Raw genomic sequence first — 15,751 nt, forward strand, 5'->3', positions numbered from 1 at the left:
AAAGAAAGATGTAAAAATACTTAGAAATGTAAAATTCTTAATCCTTGAAAGTACTAGTAAATTCCCATGTTATATTTAACTTTTTTTTACTTCTTGCGTTTTCTATATTCGTACTTGTCCTAAGAGATTTTTAAGTGTTGACACCCATCGGTAGACAAACTTTCATTGTCCAGGCTAGGAATATAGTAAATGCAGTTTTGATTTTTCTAGGGACACTGGTACTCAAGCTTTCCGTGGACCCTGGGGAAAAATCCAGGCAAAGAACAAGTTTGTTGCCTCCTGGGATTCCGAGAACGAGAACCTTCAACCTGTCCAAAGCATGCGACTCACTGCAAAGAACTTCCAAAAGCTTGTCTGAGAGCTCACTTACCTGTGGCCCCATGGTGTAATGGTTAGCACTCTGGACTTTGAATCCAGCGATCCGAGTTCAAATCTCGGTGGGACCTGTCTGTCTTTTGGTATCTTCCCTCTTCTCTTAAAGCACCCCGCACCCACACTTGGCTAGACTCCTGAGCACCTGCGAGCCTCAACACCGCATCCCACGATCTGGCAGAACAGCGTCGCCAGCGCTTACCTCTAGAATTCTACGTACGTCCTCCTCGGCCCCTCCTCCGTGAGTAAATCAGGTTTTCATCCGAACCGCCCTAAGTACTCCTGTTTCACACCCCGTATCTCAGTTCTGGGTTCCGGGTGCATCAGTTTCTAACACGAACTTGGCAATGCGTTTGAGTTCCAGTTGTGTTCATTTTGGAGCATTTGTTGTCTGGGATGCAGTGGATTTTCTTATTAATGTTTAGGAAATGAAAATTGCAGTTTACACAAGATTGAGCACAAGGACAAACTCTGCATTGCATATTCATAAGTATTCCAACAAAGATGTTTATGGGGTGGCCCCATGGTGTAATGGTTAGCACTCTGGACTTTGAATCCAGCGATCCGAGTTCAAATCTCGGTGGGACCTGCTTTAGTTTTGGTGACCACCCTCCATATTTCAAATTGCTGGAGGGTTCTGGCTGTGAGCGTGAACTTTCCACTCTCGCTTTCCTCATCCGAAGAGCATCAGGTAATTCCTCACATGCTTCTCACACACTGGAAAAATGACCAATTTACATCACTTTTGTATCCTTGTGAAACACTCACTCTTAACTCCCTGGGGTCCGGGAGTCCATCTGATCTTTAGTCTTTAGGCCCTAACAGTTCACAGTCAGAAGACCCTCCCTCTTTTCTTCTCTGAAGCTCCTCATGATGTCATGCCCCATGCAAGAATATGCATAACAATTGCAATAGAAAGAGTCCTCAGCAAAGGACTCTTTGGTTAGCACTGTGGGCTCTAAATCCAGCAATGTGAGTCCATATCTCTTCCAGACCTCAGCAACATTTTGGTGATTTTTCCCTCTATGGTTTTCCTAACTTATTTGATCCCCTTCCAGGTGTACACATCTGGCTGCAGGTGCTGCCAGTTGCTTCCAAATCAACATAGAAGAGTCCCTGGCCAAGAGAAAATTGTCTCTGACTACTCATCTCTGGAATCCTAGCCCTACCCCCCTCACATTCCTTGTCCCTTTTTTCCTTTTTGCCCAGAGCTTCTTGGCTCCTGGTGAGTTGGACTGCCGGCCCTGGTGCCTAAGAATTTATGTTTTACAGTTCCAAACCTAAGTCCTTCCTTTCATGGAGCCACTTAAACTGTTCCATCAGCTTCTAAACGCTGTCCTGAAAAAGTTCTCTTGTGCACTGGTACAGATGCAGACTACACCTTAGAGCCTCTACTGTCTGCATTCATTGGAGGCTCCATGCCCACCTCAAGCTACTGTGTCACCTCCATTATTTTGCAGATACACTGATCTCTTGGTACTCATTCATCTTTCAGGGGGGCCCCAATTTCAAGGGCCTCCTGATGTAACGCATAGCACTTGGACTTCAAATCTCAGTGGACCTGTCTCAGTTTTGGTCACCTTGCCCTTGCGTTTCCCAAACCAGGAGTACACTTTGGTATGTATGACACTCCCTTACCCTTGCACTTCCTCTTCCACATCAATAACCAGCTCCTTGCTCTTTCCTCCGGCTACTGAAAATTGCACTTTGTTCATCATCCTCACATCCCTCCTAGAATCTCTCCTCTTGGACCTTCGTTTTGCTTTGTCTGGTGCCTGAAGTCAGTCAGATCCCCGGAAGTTAATTATGTGCTCCGGAGATTAAGAGTTCATGTGTAAGAGGCCCCACCTGTGACTCTTTCCCCAACATGATCTTCATGCACATCTTCTATAGACCTGCAAACGTCCAAACCATGGAGTGAGACCCAAGCCATCATAGTCATTTGAGAGTTTCCATTGTTTTCATACAAGAGGCTCCCTCTTAATGTTTCTTAGATTGAATTTCTGCCCACACACTTTGAAGACCAGCTGACCAGATGCAGGAATGTACATGTCTTCCCTTGAAGGTTTGTTATACAGAAACCCCATGGTGTGACAGTTAACCTCTAGGCATTGGACCATAAATTCCCTCTTTTGATTCTCCTTAGTTCAAGCATATCCTCTAGGGCTCTCGATGACAGCAAAAGAAGAGCCTCTATAAACTCATCTGGCCTCTAAATATGGTTCCAGAAAAAGCCCTGCAAACTTCCTCATATCTACTAAGCCCTAGTCCTAGTAATGTTTTAGAACTTCTGTATCAGTTTCCTACTGCTGCTGTAGCAAATTGCCACACATTTAGTGGCTCTAAACACCTTACCAGCATGGCAGCTTGTTTTGTCAAAGCACATAAGATGAGAAAGCAGTAGTTCAAATGTTTTGGTAAATTGGAAATCACAATCTGTTGTAATCTAATCATGCAAGTGAGATCCTATCACATTTACTGTGCTCTGAAGGTCAGGAGCATGTCACTAGGTCCAGCCCACACTCAAGGGAAGGAATTTCACAAAAAGTACGTCTACCACACTGGGCTTCAAAGACCCTAGAGAATCCAATGCAGAATGAGCCCTGTCTGGCTCTGGCCTTCTGCTATGACTGACTGATACTTTGCAGGCAGCATTTTCTTTTCTTTTTCTTTTTCTTTTTCTTTTTCTTTTTCTTTCTTTCTTTCTTTCTTTTTTTTTTTTTTTTTTTTTTTTTGCTTTGTCAGCAAATGCTATATTGAGAGGCTATATAATTCCTGGTACCTCCCACCTGGGAAAATAACTTCCAGGGTTTAGCTTTTATCTATTTTTTTCTAGGTTTTCCTTTATCTATCTTTCTTTATAATGAAGCCAGCCAGCATTGAAGAGCTAGACTATCCCTCCTGACAAGTAAATCAGAATCTCATGGTATCATGCCCTGACTTGGGTAGTTTCCTAAAGTGCCCCATGGATTCAAATGTGCAGCAAGGAATGGGATCCACTGAGCTAATTTTCCCCTGACCATCCTATTCAACTGGCTGCCACTCCAAGGCATTTACTACTTTCTGACATATAGTATGTTTTGATTTTTAAATTGGTTATTGCCTATTTCTGCATAAGTAAGTTTCGCCAGGGCAGGGAATTTTATGTATGGTGTATGTTCCAGTACTTAGAACGGTGCCTGGCACATATGAGATGCTTGATAAATATTCCTGGGAAGACTGATTAAATGATTCTTTTAGTTGAAATAAATGAACTCTTTCATTGAATAAATGAATAAATGAGAGAATCAATGAACTCTTCGGTTTGGCCTTGGTCATCGTGTTTGACAATTCCCAGACCTAACACTTCCAAACCCAAATACATTTTTTTTCTTTCCAGAAACATTTTAGAATTTGTCATGCACTTAAGCTTAACAACAATTACAACTTTGTATTCTTTACCTGTTTTATAGGTATTTATTATATGATTTGATAATTAATGTTTGCTCTTTATTAAATAATTCCTTGACACCTCCTTAGAGCCTGCAGTTTGAATCCTGATCATGTTGTAGAGCATGTGTATGCCCGTGTGCACACACACAGACACACACATACCCAGAGTTATTTTTCTGATAGTGACATTGGATATAGATGAGAAAGAGAAAAATCAGCTCCTGGCATTCAGGAACTGGCTTGACTATCCACTAGGCCTGGGTGTCCTCAGGAACTGGTCTGGCACTTACTTCTAGGCCATGGGATTTTTTTTTTGTGTGTGTGTGGAACATAAACAATTTCACAAAACAGGAGTATCAGACAAGGGCTTTCCCTGGTCATGATGATGTGATACAGAAACAAATGAAAGCAACAGAACATTCCATAATCTAGTCTAAAAATAGACAGCAAAAGAAGGTCACTGTGTGTTACCACAAAAATACCAAACATGTCCTTCCAGCCAACATAAGGACCACTAGTTTTCCAAATTTAGCTTCATTCTATTCTTAGCTTTTTCTAGATAGAATTTATGAAGATACCAAATCACAGACCCTCTCTTCTTGACAGCAATCAATCCAGAACAAAGCCCAGTTTCTTTGTCACTTCCCTCAAGTCACCCAACAGAAGACAAATGTTACAATAAGCCCCTCCTCTCCTTTTTCCAAATTTGAGATATAATTGACATATAAGATTGCAGAAGTTTAAGATGTGTAACATGTTGATGTGTTTATATGTTGCAAAATTGTTACCATATAGCATTACGGAACACCTTCATCATGTCACATAATTAACATTTCTTTTTTGTGTGATGAGAATATTTAAGATATGGTCTCTTAGCAACTTTAAGGTATGTAATATAGTATTCTTGACTATAATCATGAGCTTGTACATTAGATCTTGAGAAATCACTCATCTTCTAACAGCAAGTTTTGTTCCCTTTGATCTCCAACTCCCCAATTCCACCCCCCTGCCCAGCCTTGGCAACCACCATTCTACTCTGTATTTCTGAAAGTTCAGCATTCAGCTTCTTAAGAGTCCATGTAGAAGTGAGATCACACAGTATTTGTCTTTCTCTGTTTGATTTGTCCCACTTAATATAATGGCCTCATGGTCTACCCGTGTTGTCACAAATGGCAGTTACCTTCTTTCTCATGGTGGAGTAAGATTCCATTCTGTGTGTATCTTTGTATATACATAATGTATAATGTATATATACACAACTTTTTCCTTATCCATGCATTCACTGACATGTCGGTTGTTTCCGTATTTTGGCTATTGTAAATAATGCTGCCATGAGAATGGGAGTGTGGATATCTCTTTGATAACACGTTTTCATTTCCTCTGGATAAAAACCCAGAAGTGGGATTTCTGTGTCACATGGTAGTTCTATTTTTAATTTTTTTTGAGGAGCCTTCACACTGTTTTCCAGAGTGGCTGAACCAGTTTATATTCCCACTAACAGTGAACCAGGGGTCCCCTTTCTCCACAGAGTTGCTAATGCTTCTTATCTGTTAACGTTTTGGTGATAGCCGTTCTAACAATGTGAGGTGATAGCTTATTGTGGTTTTGACTTGTACTTCCCTGATTATTAATGATGGCCATTTAAATGTTTCCTTTGGAGGAATGTTGTTCAATGAAAGGGGAGTCTGCACAAAATGATCTCCAAAGGCCGAAGGAGCCAGAAGACTGAAAGCCTAGGCCAACAAGTCCAGTTTGAGGAGAAATGATTTGCTAAGGGGATTTAGGGACGGAAGCATTTCTTGGGAGACTTCAGCTTCTGTATGACCTGCTTTTATAAGCTTAGAGACTGGGAGCACCTGCAGGGGGGCCCATCGGGGGAGGTGTTGGAGACTCACGATTTTATCTCCAGAGCAGATTGAGGACATTGCGCCCTGCGGGTGTGCTTATAAGGGTGGGTTAGACAGAAAGAATCCCTGCATGTATGTGTGTGTGTGTGAGGGGGTTTGGAGTGTGTTTGGGGCTGTGCTCAGGAAGGCTTCAGGCCACCGTGGTTTTCATAGCAGTTTTATCTAAGATGGTGTTAGTCTAGTTCATACAAATGCCTATATGGTTCTCTGACCATTTTTAAATTGGACTTTTTTGTTGTTATTGAGTTGTACGAGTTCTTTCTATCTATATTTTGGATATTAACTCCTTATCCAATATATGGTTTGCAAATATTTTCTCCCACCCCATAGTTTGCTTTTTCATTTTGTTGATTTCTTTTGCTGCACTGAAGCTTTCTAGTTTGATAGAGTCCTACTTGTTAATTTTTTTCTTTTGTCGTTTGTGCTTTTGGTGTCCTATCCAAAAAAATCATTGCCAAAATAAATGTCAGTGAGCTTTCTCCCTCAATGTTTTCTTCTAGCTTTATGGTTTCTTGTCTTATATTTATGTTTTTAATCCATTTCGAGTTGATTTTTGAGGGTGTGAGATAGAGGTCCAATTTCTGTTTTCTGCATGTGGTTATCCAGTTTCGATAAAAATCCAGTATTTGGGTTTTATCCAACATGAAGGTTGTGTATGACTTTCATTATGTTGAGGTACATTCTTTCTAGACCCAACTTGTTGAGAGTTTTTCTTTTAATCATGAAAGAATGTTGTGTTTTGTCAACAATATGGCAAGACATGTGAAATATGAAAGGATGTTTGTATTTAATAAGGTCTTTTCAACTACCCCTTTCACTGTGATCCTCCAAGGTTCTAGTGGTGGCAGCAACCAATGCAACTTATCCAACTGCAGGTGTATTCTTGGTGATCTTTGGTCAGAGGGCATTGAAATAGGCAATTAAAAAAATAAAAAAATAAATGACAGTAGTAAATTGTTAAATTTACCTGCTCAAAACACACAAAAATCGAAAACAAAACCAAACTCCCTCAGATGGTCCTAAAATTCTTTAATCAAGTTCAAAATCTTTAGTCTGACATTGGGTACCAGTTGATCTGACCTTCACCCCTCACTGCAGCTTTTTACCAACCACCTGCTCGCACTTCCTGGAGGTGACGACGATTTCTAAGAAGACCCTAATGTTCCATATGGCAGCCATCCTTCTGAGAATCCTGCAATAGTATATGTCATGTAGCTAGTTTAATGATGGTTTCAGTATACATGGCCTATAGGAATGACGAAAACCAATTTGATTTTTAAAATAATAGCAGTCCTGAACTTCATGTCAGGGGCTCCCAGGTATCCTCAGGAAGTGTATTTGGTTTTTATTCAGGTCCACTCCTCCCCCTGAACCCCTCTTTCCCCGGGCTGTCCTTCCTCCCTCCCTTCTTCCTTCCTCCCCTCCCTCCCTCCCCTTTTTATTTTCTTTCCCTTTTTCCTTTATCACGGCAAGAGGGCCATTTGCAGAGAGTAAAGAGGTCTTCATTAAGAAAAACATATAATCAAATAATGGAGATTGCAAGAGAAAACTGGCCATGCTCAGTATTGCAAGAACTGCTTGCTCAATATAGCAACATAATATTTCTGTGATGCCCTTTTCCCAGGTGACGAGGTGGCCGAGTGGTTAAGGCGATGGACTGCTAATCCATTGTGCTCTGCACGCGTGGGTTCGAATCCCATCCTCGTCGTCAGTTCTCTCACTACGTCAGCGGGCTGAGGTTTTAGCTCCCTAACGAGAGATTCTGAGGTTTTAGCTCCTTAACGAGAGATTCGCCAGCAGTTGGTGGAAGTGTTGGTGTAAGAAAAACAAAAACTGGCGTAATGAGGTATTTTCACTATTAATACCGCTTTAACCGTTTTACGGAGGTTTCTGGGGTTAGGAAATGTTCCTCTATCCCTTACGGTGCGAGTGTCGCGCCGAATCTGCGCCCCCAGGGTGTCCACGGAGGTCAGAGACTCCGGTTCCGGACCGTAGGACTTCTAACGCCGGCCAGCGCCTTGAGCCCGCGGCCCTCTGCGGCTCCTGCCTGAGTTCCGGACGACGGTCCGCAGGTGCGGCGATTACCGGACGTCTTCCCCTCTGCCCCCTTCACCGCGGGACCTACGCACTCCCAGGTGAGGCCCGGCCGTCGCACAGGTGATGCTAGCGCCTCCTTCTGGCAAAAAATCCCTCTGCAAGGCCCGATCATCGAAAGTCCTCCATTTTTGTATTTTAGTTAAATGAACTTAAATCCAAGAACTTTTGCAAGCGCTCCAGCCTCTAATGGTTTCTCCCTTCTTGATCGTCTTCTGCCACTTGCAACTTGATTTTAGCACATAATCCCCAAAACTCTCTCCTGCCATCTGTTTTCACTTTACTGTGAATTATAGCAAAGGTCGGGTTGGTTACCCAGCATAGAATAACAGCATTATAGCAAAGGGTCAGGTGCACAGTGTGGAATAACGAAATTCGAAGGGACCAAAGAGATGATGGCTCTGGAAAGGCTCCCCCTGTCACTGTCTCTGTTTTACAGATGAGGAACCTGAGGTAGAGACCAAACTGATTGTTCTTTAAAAAATCACATTATGAGCCTTTCATGGAAACCAAGTTCTTTCAGATCACGTGGTTCTGGTGATGGGATCTTTCCAACATGTTCAATCCTGCGACCGACTCTGTGACTTTTGATAGCTAGAAAATCCTTCTGAAGTATATTGTTTATGAGCCAGCGGATCTGCCAGAGCCTCATGAGGATTGAGGCCTACAAAGCATGATTTTGAATTTCATTGAACAATATCTGGTTTATACAGTATATGTATTTTGGAGATGCGTTACAAACTTCTAAATAAAAAAGACCACAAGACCATTAAAAATTATTATTACCATGTTAAAAAAATCACAATGGAAAACATTGATAGGATTCCTAAATAAAAATTAAAAACTGTCACATGGCCCAAGGCACCCCATATCTCAACAAGAACATAGCATGTTAAAATATAGCAAACTGGAAAATGTCACTCTTATGACATGCAGAGATTGTCTTCAACTTTTAAACCCATGTCCCCTTAGCCTGGCTGAGTGATGGATGGAGGGAAAATGTCACATAACAGTTAATTGCCTTTATGTCTTGCTTCAAAATTCAAGATAATTGATTTCCTCCCAAATACTATGAGGGACACACTGTAGTTGAACAAAGTTGGATTTATTGTGTTGTTGCAATGAGGAAGGCAAAATATCATGCTGAGTGACTCAGTAACTCTCTGAGTGGTTATTTTAATAATTTTTGTCTTGGATAGTGAGAGGATCAAAGTAGGACTATATTGGTTTAAAGAATTGGTCAAAAAAAAAAAAAAGAATTGGTCAAAGGCTAAAATTGGTTTAAAGAAATGCAGCAGTCCCTTATATTAGCAGGAAGGAGGGGATGTTTGGTTATTTTTGTTACATGGGCACTGTTACTACTTTTCATCTGTGCTCAGACATGATTACATACAGTTTTTTTTTTAATTTTTAATTTTATTTTTTATCTTGCTTCCTGATGGTCACAGAGTGGCATTGACTGGGGTTTCCTTTGAAATTATTTATGTTCAACAGGAATTGACCAGGGCTTAGCTGGGTGTGCCAGGCCAACTACTAGCAATGCTCACGCTGAGCTGTGAATGTCAGAGCAACTCCTGGCTGTCAGAGACTGCTCTTCTTTTCTCAAAATGCATCTAATTCATACACTCAATAACTCATTTTAAAGATGAAATGCAGTAAGGTCTAAGATAATAGGAAAGGATTAATGATTTCTAAAATTCGTAAATCTGCATTGATTTCTCAGATGATTCAAGTACTGGCCTCAGTTTCATATTCCTTACAGTATCCAAGCCCTTTGTCTAAGTGACTTCTTAGTTCCTCTTCAAGAGATGCAGTGTCGCCTCTTGTCTATGGGCTGGGGCAGGAGGATGACTTGGGTCAATGGGATATGAGTAGACGTGAGTGGACCAGGACCTTTAGATATGTTTGCATGGTTGAGCTTGCCTCCTGCCCCTCTGCCATCTTCATGAGAGGCATTCTTCTGCAGGGAGCACTGTGCTTTCACCCATGGTCCCAGAATGAACACGCTGCCAACTGACCAGAGCGCCTGCAGTGAGGAGCCGAGTGGAGCTGTACCCACAACTTAAAATACAGCCTTTAGTTAAGTTTGGCTGAGATCATTTGCCTTCAGATGCTTGAGTAATAAATGCTTATTGTTCTGTGCTTTGAAGTATTTGTGGTTTGTTTTGTGTGTTTGTTATGGAGCAATAAGCTAATGGAAGCACATAGTCTTTGCTCCTTCCAGGACATAATCAAAAGTCCTTCCATTTTTGAGCCTGTCTCCTCTAATATATAATTTACTTTATTATATAATCTACTTAGTCTCCTTTTGGTTTTCTGTTGCTCCCTTCACCTCTCCCTATCCCCCACCCCAAGTCTGTTAAGGACATAGACTTTTGTGTACTTTGTTTACTGTGATCCTAGAATGTTAGATCCTAGATCCTGGAATCCAGCACTTGGAATAGTGGCTGGGGAGGGAAATTGGAACATGGAATGTGCTCCAAGAGCATTTATTATGTTGATGAATCTGTTCTTCCCCTGTCCAGCAGGGCTCACATGTAATCCACATCCAGGAATCTTTCTTCTTTATTTCTCTTCTTCTGGTCATTTTTTCCATCAATCTCTAGAGTGTTACTTTTTTTTTCTGCATCTCCTTCTCAAAGCAGAAAGCTTTACACACTTATTAGTGGGTGCATATATTCTTATTCTCTCGATTTGGGGGCAAGCCCTTAATCTCCAATGACAATTTAAAGCTCAGGATGCCTGTGGATTGGTCTACCATTTTCAATTTTCTTCTCTTTGGCACTTCTTGGTCTGGAAAGGTTGTCTGCTCCTTTGATATGCTTTGCTGTGAATGCAGGAGAAAGACAAGGAAAAAGAAGAAAATAGGAAAGAGTTTGTGTCAGGAACATTTTTATCTTTTTGGGTCAGATTTTCCACTTCCATTAAAGTCCTGGGGAGAGTATGGGTAAAGAAAGTCAGTTTATCCTCTGGTCCACAGGTTTAATTAAATACCCATCTAGTGGGGAGGAGGAAGTTTTTGCGTGTTCTCAGGGTACGAAAAAAATGTGAGCCACTTAAATGTCTTTTAACTATAACTTTATTCAGTTCTTTTGAGATTATGTCATTTCTCTGGTTTATAAAAGGATGCTTAGTGTAAATGCTACGTTTTGTGAGAAAGGAAGCAATGAGTGGCTTCACATGACATTAACACTGCTTTTTTTTTTTTTTTAAGTTTGAGAAATCTCAACACCTGGGACTCTACGTTCAAGCCCCAACTTTATAGCTGATTAGGGAAAACCAGAGTCATAGAAGAGATCTAAAAAAAGAGGCTGGGGAGAGGAAGAGGTAATTATTACCTTGTAACATTCATTGCTTTGACCTAGCAAAAGCACTTGTATCCTCCACTTGATTTGAGTGAACTGTTTCACCATGAAGCCAAGAATTGCTAACTTTTTCTTTATCCTGAATTATTAAGTTCAAGTATTTAGGCACAAAAATTTGTTTTTGTGCATTTCGCACAGCTGTCTTCTCGGTGCCCTGCTTGCCTACACCCTCTGTCGGCCCCTGGGCTCTTTGCGTGGCCTTACTGCACCTTGCACCTGTTCTGGAATGTAGGTCGGAATCTAGGCTCTTCTCGTCCTTTTGATGGCAGCAAGAGCAAAGACAAGAAGGAAGGGAAGGGGGAAGGAAGATGAGGGTAAGAGTGAAAGCCAGTGACCCGGACTCCGGGAGCCCCCGGCCTCCCGAGGGCACCCGGCGAGCTGCTGACCCTCAGTCCTCCTTGGGGAGGCGCCGCTTCACAGCCGCGAGCAGCCCTGGAACTGTGAGCTCAAAAATCCGGATTACTGGACGGGCTTGTTCCAGTTTGGACTCTCAACGTGTCTTCGGTCCTGACCCTGGTCCTTCTCAGGCCTTTGAGAAGGAAAAAAAAAAAAAAAAAAAAAAAAAAAAAGTAGGAGAAAAGACACGGGTGTGGAAAACAGAACAGGTAAAAAAAAAAAAAAAAAAAAAAGGCGTATCTGGGGCAACGCATAAAGACTTATGCTAACCACGAAGGGATTCGAACCCTCAATCTTCTGATCCGAAGTCAGACGCCTTATCCGTTAGGCCACGTGGTCTTTGAGCTTGTGGGGCAGCCGTGGCTCTTAGTACGTTCAATGAGCTTTCTGGCCGGTCAGCAGTCGTCCAACAGCGCCCTGGCCTCCTTGTCCTTGAAAATATGGGCTCGAGATGACGTTATTTGGCTTCTTTGGGGCAGCGGAGTTGGAACTCGGGAAGGTAGGCACTGACCATTATTTCGGTCTGGGGTACCCGCCTGACCACGCCCGAGCAAAAAAACTTTCTGGCACCTGAGAGATGCCAAGATACTTCATTCATATGTCTGCTTCCAAGGACATATATATTTTTTAATAAACTAACTCAGAGCTGCTTCCTTATACATACTCAGCCACAGTCAGTATTTTCAGACTCTGGGTACTTGGAAGGTCCTTCTGGACAGTTATCATGCAAACCACAGCCAAAGAAAGCCTTAGCATCTGTACGGTTGTCTTTCTCGCTTTCCCTCCTGGACACCTGCAGGGTCCCTGGGCATCACCATTTGCCCTTCTTGTTCTCCTCTGGGACTTTTCTCCGATTGTAATATTACACTTTCCCCAGGGTATCTATCTGTTTGGAGAAGAAGAGTGGTCTCAGGCACTGGCCTGGTGGAGACACTGTCTTCAGGAAGATTACTGGCAAGGATATCCAACCAAAAGAATTTTTGAGGATGACTGGTGTGTTGGTATCCATGACATGCATCAACATATTTTCTGATGATATCTAAGAAAAAGCTATCCTAGATATCTGTAGTAGAAGATAATGATGAAAGCCTCGGACAGTTAATAATTGTTGACAAGAAATGTGCTGCTGATATGGGCCTGGTTACGGAATGGTGGACAGTGAAGGTTGGGATGGGGGTCAATCCATCTATCATGTTCATTTGGATGTTTTTGGAGGGGAGAAGATGAATTGGCCTCCTTGTTTAGCATACTTTAGGGATAATTTTCTTTTCTCTTGGCAATGATCAAGTTTGCAAGTTCCAATATGTTAGACAGTACACTTATTTTTGCCTGTATATGGAGAGGTTGAAGAAATAATTTTCAAAAACCCTATACATTATAAAAGACATTGTTGTATAGTTTATGATAAAAAACCCCCAAAAACACAAAGACCAGATCACAAACTTGAAAACTCCAGAGATTTTTTTCTGATGAGAAAATGTTACTCATATTACTCCTTTGATCAAAATTAGTGATGGTTTCTTACTGCCCCTAGACAAATAAAATCAAAACCTGTTTGTACTGCACACTCACTTTCTTACGACTGGCACTTTCCCTATCTCTTCTGCCACAACTCAGGATTATATTGTAAGATCTAAAATTTCAAGGGCTCCTTTGGCATCTCTGAACCTTACAGGGCCCCAAGAAGTCCTGTGAATTCACCTGTTCTCACAGGATATGCCCCGTACTTGGCCAATTCCCCTATCAACCAGACGAGGTACATTCCAGCCCTTCAACCTAATGGGTTTCACCTGTCAGTCCTGGAAGCTATTAAAATAAGCCAATTCCATCTTTTTTTTTGGAGAGAACTAGGGGTCACACTTTCCTCTCTCTGCTCCAAAGTTCAACTCTCACAGTCCTTGCTGGTCACTCTATTCCGGAGTGCAACCTGAGCAAACTTGCATAGCTTGCAGTGGCCTCCTCTTCTAGGCTGTGAGTATACCTCTACCAGTCTCATCTGTCCAGTGTTGAGGGTGGTGTAATAGGCAATCTGGTATTGTTTAGGGAGGAGGATCCCTCCTTCACCTATAGTGTAAATGGGAGGTGATCAGAATACAGCTGCTTTACTTTTCTCCCCAAATCCTCCTCCTACAATCTGCCTCACCTCCATGTTTGATCACACTGAGTGTTTTGTAGTTCTCTAGAAACCCTTAACTGTTATACCTCCTTGTATTTGTTATTTTTCTATCTAGTAGCCTCTTCTTGGCTACCTGCCAAGCTCTTACTCATTCTAGATTGGACTCAAAATATGCCACCTTTCCCAAATTGGGCCATTATCAGGGCAAAGGTAATGCAGCAAATCTTTTTTTTTTTTTTTTTTGCAGCAAATCTATTTTGTTTAAGTTTTCACAGATCTCTTTATCCATGGTGATGACCCTTTGTCAAACTCTGAACTGAAATACTGGAATGTTCACTTAGTTACTGGGTAATGATGTTATTTTGGGTACTGAAGCAGTGGGTCACTATGAAGTAGGTTGTCAGCATATTTAAAGTAAACTTGGAAATTCAAGTTTCCATGCGTATCTGGTGTCTGGATGGCTGATCATGTGTCAGGTATCCGATTAGCTCCTTTTCAGAACTTGGGCTCTAATGCTCAGGTGGACTTTGTTTGGCAGCCACAGCTTTCACTAGTCCCTGCAGTTCAGAACTGGAGAGAGAGTGAGTATCATCTCTGAAGATGGGTGGAGATTGAGGACAAAAAAGACTTCTCTTGTGTTTGGTTGTATATCTCTTTTTCCTGCTGTGTCTGCACTTTTCTCTTTGCTGTAATGAATCTTTGTATGTTCATGTTCAGTCATGTGAGTCCTAGAAAATCATCCAACTACTCGATGATGGAGCTACCAGAAACAATCATTTTTCCTTATTCTCACTGCGCTTTAGTGAATAATCTTTGAAAAATATCTTATTGCTATACATACTTGTTTAAAAGCATGACTAGGCCATAGACTACTTAAATACTTTTCTTAGTGCTTAGTGCAGTATCTGACACATAAATATCTGTATAGAGATCTTTTCTGAGAGATATGTAACACATACACTTTTAAAAATGAGCCTAGAGAACAGTCCTATCAGAGATTGTAAAGAAGGTAGGTGGTAGAGACATTACCAGCAGCGACCACATAAGTGGTTTTCTCAGGTCAGAGTTCTATCGTGGCCACCAAGACTTTGCATTTTGCCTCAAACTGTTACTTATTTACTCTGAAGATTAAGACTCTCATGGCTGCACAGGTTTGGGGCTGGGATGGCCCAGTAAATTTCTTGTCTATGGCTTTAGCCACAAGGCCACAACTACCTAACAAGCAGCTCTTTGAATTATGCGTGAAAGGAAATAAAACTCATTGCTACATTCAGCTTATTTTAGCGTTTACCCGCTTTCATACGTCAGTGAGATGATAACTGGTTGCAATACTAGCAGTGTCACTTTGGCAGCCACTAGAAATGAGGTTTATTGTGGAAACTCATATTAGTTATAGATAGAGTGTCCTTTATTGACGTTCTGTTTATGTCTAGAAGTTGTAAACACTTTCACGAAACCATTGAAACTTCAGAATTTGACAAAACAGCCTTTTTTCTTAGTTGTGAAACTAAACCACAGAATTTTAACTAAAGTGCTGAAGCAAAAACTCTTAGCAGAGGATGGTTTCGATCCATCGACCTCTGGGTTATGGGCCCAGCACGCTTCCGCTGCGCCACTCTGCTCCTCGGCAAATTTGGCCTCCTAATAATACTTTTAACTATGTTCCGAGGTACAGGCAGAACCCCTACCCCCACCTTACGAAAACGCCTATGTACTTCAACCTTCGGCTACCACAAGCTGCCAGTTCTCTTCGGAATAATATCGGTCCCAGAATCAAAGAGAAAGAGCGAAGTAGACGCAGAACTCCCGGTTGAGGTTCCGGACGTGGAAGTGAGAAGTGGTGGGATATATGAGAATTACAAGCTTTAATCAGCAGGGAGGGGAGAGAGAAACCGAGTAAGGAACCCGGGCTTCGGTGCGGCCGCCGAGGATTCCGCTGCGGAGACGCGGCCCAGGCTCGCTTCCGCCCGCGGGAGAGCACCCCCCGGGCCCAGTGATGCGGCCTTCGGCTCTACGCGTGTGCCCGGGGCCGGGCGAGCGGCGGGAAGGGCTGGTCCGCGGCCGCAGAA

General features: G+C 42.2%; 5 non-coding genes across 5 annotated transcripts; 3 read left to right on the forward strand and 2 right to left on the reverse strand.

Annotated features, from left to right (window-relative positions):
* Positions 1-374: 374 nt before the first annotated feature.
* On the forward strand, positions 375-446 carry TRNAQ-UUG (transfer RNA glutamine (anticodon UUG)). The gene has a single exon. It is a non-coding gene; the product is annotated as a tRNA-Gln (tRNA).
* A 443-nt stretch (positions 447-889) lies between these two features.
* TRNAQ-UUG (transfer RNA glutamine (anticodon UUG)) lies at positions 890-961 on the forward strand. Its single transcript has one exon. It is a non-coding gene; the product is annotated as a tRNA-Gln (tRNA).
* Positions 962-7,337: 6,376 nt separating this feature from the next.
* On the forward strand, positions 7,338-7,419 carry TRNAS-GCU (transfer RNA serine (anticodon GCU)). The gene has a single exon. It is a non-coding gene; the product is annotated as a tRNA-Ser (tRNA).
* A 4,413-nt stretch (positions 7,420-11,832) lies between these two features.
* On the reverse strand, positions 11,833-11,905 carry TRNAR-UCG (transfer RNA arginine (anticodon UCG)). The gene has a single exon. It is a non-coding gene; the product is annotated as a tRNA-Arg (tRNA).
* A 3,327-nt stretch (positions 11,906-15,232) lies between these two features.
* Positions 15,233-15,304, reverse strand: TRNAM-CAU (transfer RNA methionine (anticodon CAU)). The gene has a single exon. It is a non-coding gene; the product is annotated as a tRNA-Met (tRNA).
* Between the last annotated feature and the right edge of the window lie 447 nt (positions 15,305-15,751).

Source organism: Nyctereutes procyonoides, unplaced genomic scaffold (genome assembly GCF_905146905.1).
Source record: "Nyctereutes procyonoides isolate TBG_1078 unplaced genomic scaffold, NYPRO_anot_genome, whole genome shotgun sequence".
NCBI lineage: Eukaryota > Metazoa > Chordata > Mammalia > Carnivora > Canidae > Nyctereutes > Nyctereutes procyonoides.